The following is a 6,233-nucleotide window of genomic DNA, read 5'->3' on the forward strand; positions in this document are numbered from 1 at the left end:
TCTCTCTCTCTCTCTCTCTCTCTCTCTCTCTCTCTTTCTCTCTCTCTCCCCTTCTCTTTCACTTCCCTACTAAGCAGAACTACACCTAATCAAATTTGTATCCGATGCCATATGGTTTCTGAATATCCACTAAACATTTTATTTTCATTGTAGAACAAAACTAAATTAAATTAAAAACATGACATTCATGTGCTACCTGCTTTCCATTCAGATGTGATACTAGAGAAAGTAGTTTAAGTGATATCTTCAGGGAATGTAGTATGTGGTGAACCCTGAGCTTTTGTCTTGGAAGTCTCTTCCATCTCACTGCTGCCTATGCAACCACAGAAACACTGACAATTTTCTGTACTTCACATTTCTTTTCAGGAAATAGCTGAAAATATTGCTTGTCTCAAAGACGTGTAGTGATTAATTGGTATAACAGAGGAAGCACAACCAATGCTTCTGCCACCATATGTCATGCCTCCAAACTTTGTTGATTTTATTAATTCTTAAAAACTTAGCATAGAGAACTGTTGAATGAAAAGTACAAAAGCTCAGTGATTTTTTAATTAGCATAGAAAGTAATGGATCATTGTGGCATTTTCATACATACTTGGTTCTTGTTGCTCTTTCTCCCCTGGGCCCCTCCTCACCATCCTTCCACTCAACAGCTCCCATTTTGCTTTCATAGCACATCTGCTATCATCTCCCCTGCCCTTAGGTTCTCTTCTTCCCAGTCTTTGTGCGGTGGATAGTGGTTAACTCAGACATTCACAGCTGGTCAAAGGGCAAAGAACAAGTGTCTGTGGAGTGCTCAGTCATAGACTGGACATTCAAATCATACTTCCTGCCCCTAGGCTCAATGATAGTTGTGGAAGATGGAGCAGAAGATTATAAGAGCAAGAGAATGTAGAGGACTGGGGTCAAATAGTGTTTTCTGGACATGCCAGGGCTGTAGCATGCATGAACTCACAGCAACTGTGGTTGCCTGCACAAGACCTGCACTAGATCAAGCTAGACAGCGCTGTCGACAGACTGAGGAGGGGCACGTGATACTCCACCCCTAACTGAGGTGCTATTGAGAGTTGACTGCCACTAGCAGAGACTCAGCTTTCTTTAGGGCGTGGTCCCAAGTAGGTGAACCATGTTCCAGTGGATGGCCCCACACCCATGCATATATGTAGAGCACTAATTTGACTCAGTGTATTATGTAAAAGAAAAGGACATGAAATTGGGGTTGGTGGTGGTGAAGGCTCTGGGAGAAACTGGAAGGAGGGAGTAGGGGGATATGATGGAAATACATTGTATGCACATATGAAATTCTGAAAGAATAAATAACACTATCTGAAACTCCAGTTCTAGGGAATTTGATGGCCTCTTCTGTCCTCTGCATGCATTGCATGAGATGGGTGTAATTATACATATGCAGGCAATACACACAAACACATAAAATAAAAATAATGAATAAAATATTTAAAAAGAATAAGTATATATAAAAAATTTCTTCTCTTATGGTCCCCTTTCCAGTTTCATGACCTACACCCAAACCCATCCATACACACAGACACACCTACATAAAAATTAAAACGTAGGATCCACATATGAAAGAAAACATAGTATTTGTCTGTCTGGGTCGGGTTTCTTTTATGTAATTTTCATTTTCACCTATTTTATCCTGCACAAGTCATGATTTCACTTATCTTTATTGGTGAATAAAATTCCACTGGGTATCTTATCACACTTTCCCTATTCATTCATTCATTCATTGTGGGTGGAAAAAGTAAAGATTCCTCCCCTTATCCTCCCAACATTTGTTGTTATTTGTCTTCTTGAGAGTAGTCATGCTGATTGTGGTGAGATACCACCTAAAAGTATTTTTGACTTACATTTACCAGTTAACATGGATGTTGAGCATCTTTAAAAATATTTATGATCACCAGGTGTGGTCGCGCACACCTTTAATCCCAGCGTGAAGAAGGCAGAAGCAGGCAGATCTCTGAGACCCAGGCCAGCCTGGCCTATATAGCAAGTTTCAGAACAGTTGGCACTACAAGTAAACCCTATCTCTAAAAGATCAAAAAGGGTTTTAAAATATGACGTTTTATGTTCTTCTGTTGAGAATTGTCTGTTCAGTTCATTAGCCCATCTACTGATTGAAATATTTGTGTTTTTTTTTTTTTTTTTTTTTTTTTGATAGGTAAAGAGAAGGAGCAAATGGATGATGAGGCACCAAGGCACAGATAAAACTCTCAGCAGGGTAGAGCTTTGTTTTGCATGGGACACCTTCCCTTCCAGGAAGGGAAAATGTCTGCCTGGGTCTTGAGCTGGGGTCTTTTTAAAAGCAAGGCTTCTGCTTCCTGCAAAAGACTGGAAGATGTATTTTTTTTAAAGTTGGGTTGGGAGGAAGGGGAGAGCAGGACTGTTAAAACCTGTCCTCTTCAGAGATCAAAGGGGAAGCCTGCTGTGTTGGCCAAACAGTGGAGAAAAGTCTGCTTCTCTTGACTTCAAAGACCAAGGTGCTTATCAGCTAGGTTCCCTTTTCTCAGGAGCGTGAGAAATCCTTGGGATCCTGTAGGTGAGAGGGCAGGGCTATCTGAACCTTAACATTTATTTTGGCAATCTTTTATATATTCTTGATATTAACCACCCTGTCTGAAGGACAGTTGGCAAGAATTTCCCCTCATTCTATAACTTTTTCTTGACTCAAGTCATTGTTTCCTTTTCTGTGTAGAAGCTTTTTAATTTCACGTAATCCCATTTGTTGATTCTTGATTTTCTTTCCTATGCTGTAAGATTCAATTTCAGAAAGACCATGCCTGTTCCTGTTTCTTGAAGTATTTTTACCAAGCAGTTTTAGTAATTTAGGCTTCATATTAAGGTCTTCATTCAATTTTTGATTGGGGTTTGGTGAAGGATGAAAGATGTGGATCTAAGCTCATTTGTTTAAAAGGTTGGACTTTTTCCCATTGTATGCTTTTGGCACCTTTGTCCAAAAGTAGAGGGCTCTAGCTGTGTTCATTTCTGACTGCTCTACTTTTAACATTGGTCTAAATGCATGTTTCTGCATTAGTTCCATGCTATCTCTGTCACTGTGGCTTAATGTGACTATACTATATGGTGTTGGTTGAGTCTTTTCAAGTATCTGAACAGGAAAAGTATAGACTCTGACCTGGGAAAACAAATTAGAAACAGAGAAAACACATTTTGGAGGGAGGAAGAGAGAGAGAGAGAGGAGAGAGAATGTCAAAGACTTCCATAATATAAGCTCCCCTATAGGTCCAACCAGACACATGGACAATGCTAGGCTCTGACTTGCACTGCGTAGGTCCCTAGAGAAACACTCACTATTAGATTAAGAAGTCACAGAAGCATGATGATCTGATTAGGCCAATTGCAAAACACTAGTAAAGAAATGATCTTAGCACTTGCCAAGAGAGCTTGAATTCTAAATTTTTATTTTAAGACTTCAAAGTATATTTGTGTTGGGGACCTTTATTATGTAAAGTAGAAGTTTCTCCATGTCCGGATAGCTCACAAGCTCGGAGCCATATGCAGAGACTCCTTTCACAACAGGGTGTCTTCCCGGCATTTTTCCTGACTCCTTTGTGAAGTAGCAGCCACAGGAATGTAGCCTCTGGCTCTGTAACTATTAGGCTTTCCTGTGTGATTTTCAAGCAGTTTGGCAGCCTGGTGGGAGCCCATTTCCACACGCAAATGAGGCATCCGCCAAAGTACCTATCAGCTGAAGCTTTTACCACTACCCCCACGGTATAAAGCTCCCTGATTCCCCTCAATAATTGAAGGAGCTGGATCACTCTGGGACACTGAGGCTTGGAGCCACACAGAGCCATTGAATAAAGAGCTGTAACACTGAGTCTGACTGAGCTGAATCTTGTCTCACTGCCTATGATCCAGCCTTCCCGGGAAGAGCTGTCTTTCCGTCACCGACTCACGGATCCCAGCTTTAACCGCCCTCACACTCTCCCACGTGATCCAGTGGCCGGTGGATTTTGCATCTTGAGGAAAGGGCACGGGTGAAATTAGGGCGGGACTCGGCTGGGCAAAGCCTCAGCAGCAGAGAGCCACGGAAGACGCAGCGAAGCAGCGCAAGAGCAGATACCCGCGCACCCCACTCCTGGCGCCCAGCGCGCCCCATATATTTGTTCAACAAACACTTGAGTATTGAATGTCTACCACACAGTAGGCCCTATTAGGAATGTAGGTATTAGACTGACTGAGTACCCATGGCCTCATGGAGCTGGCATTTGTTTTCCTGACTTATTCTTCAAAAGGCAATTTTTACACATTCAAAACCAAAAGTTACATAGTCCCTGAACTTCTGTTTCTTTCCTTTTGAATGATCATTTCACAATAAATTTAACCCCCACTGATTCATAAACTTGAGAAATATAATATGTATTTAATTCCCCAGTTTTCAGTTATGTATTACCCAGAGATGCAGTACAGTAATACCAAGGAGACACCAAACCTAAAAGAATGCATACTGTATGGTTCTATTTATCAAAATATCAAAACCAGGGGCTGGAGGGATGTCTCAGCAGTTAAGAGCACTGGCTGCTCTTGCAGGGGATCTGGCTTCCATTCCCAGCACCCACAATTGAGGTCTGTCCTCAACTCCAGTTCTAGAGGATCTGATGCCCTTTTCTGGCCTCTGCAGGCGCCAGGCACACTTACATTCGGTCAAAACATTCATACAAATAAAATAAAAATGGATAAAATAAAAAAATACCAAAACCAGTGCAAACTAGTCACAAATATTTTATGTTGAGACACAAATTATCCTTGGGGGTTAGTGGCTAAGAAGGGGAAGAAAGGCTGTGACCTATGATGGGAAGATTCAGCCAGAGGCATTCAAATGCAGAAGTGAAAAAGCTTCATTTTATGTAAGAGCCAAGAGAGGCCACTTGAGAGTCAGGAAGTTGATTTCCACAGATTTCCCATCCCATCACTGTGTCATACTTTTCTGCCCCTCCTGTAGCTAGCTGTGTGGCCCTCTGTCCTTATCATCACACGTGAGGGGAGGGGAGACTGTGTGACCTTAGCTCCTTTTCATGCTTCCCCACACATCATAGATATCTGAATATCTTATCTTAAATCTCTACCTGGGATGTGCATTCTACTACATAAGGAAACCAAGTTAGCTTGTGGGTAGGGTCTCTTCTCTAGGTCATGGAATGTACCCAACCTGTTTTGGACAGAAGGGGGCTGAGGTGAGAAAGCATCGAAGTGGTTTTTATACCTTTCAGAAACTTGATTGCCACAACCACAGTATAACTGCCAAGAGTGTTCTTTCTCCAAACCTGTGCCTTCCGTCTTAAACTCCTCTGCCTTGTCCCATCTTCGGGGTGTTGCCTGCCTTTTGGTTTTTGACCAAGAGAATAGAGGTATGTTTGTGTTGACTGTGAGAAAATTAACTGAATTGTACACCAAAGACTTACGCACTTTACATGCTCTTCCAAATACAATAACACTAAGTCCCCATATCAGGCTCTGCTTTTAGAGAACCCAGGATATCCAATTAAAACAACAACCAAGCTTAATAAAAAGGTTTCCCTCATATCTCTGCAAAGAGATATCTGAGGACATTTATCTCCTTGTAGTACTTGCACAGAATTTTCAATGCATTGATCACATTTCCTTACTGTGAACACAGGGATAAACACCTTATTCTACCATGCAACTTTTTATTCTTAGTTTAAAAAGAAAGAATCTTTCTCTTCCAGCTGAAGAAGCAGCAGAGAACCTGAAACCCTGCACCTCTTACAGCCCTGCACCTCTTACAACCCTGCACCTCTTACAACCCTGCACCTCTGGCAACACTGCACCTCTTACAACCCTGCACCTCTTACAACCCTGCACCTCTTACAACCCTGCACCTCTTGCAATCCTGCACCTCTTACAACCCTGCACCTCTTGCAATGCTGCACCTCTTGCAATGCTGCACCTCTTGCAATCCTGCACCTGTTACAACCCTGCACCTCTTGCAACCCTGCACCTCTTACAACCCTGCACCTCTTACAACCCTGCACCTCTTACAACCCTGCACCTCTTACAACCCTGCACCTCTTACAACCCTGCACCTCTTGCAACCCTGCACCTCTTGCAATCCTGCACCTCTTACAACCCTGCACCTCTTGCAATGCTGCACCTCTTGCAATCCTGCACCTGTTACAACCCTGCACCTCTTGCAACCCTGCACCTCTTACAACCCTGCACCTCTTACACCACTG

Source organism: Nannospalax galili, unplaced genomic scaffold (assembly GCF_000622305.1).
Source record: "Nannospalax galili isolate Female #2095 unplaced genomic scaffold, S.galili_v1.0 scaffold1956, whole genome shotgun sequence".
Taxonomy (NCBI): domain Eukaryota; kingdom Metazoa; phylum Chordata; class Mammalia; order Rodentia; family Spalacidae; genus Nannospalax; species Nannospalax galili.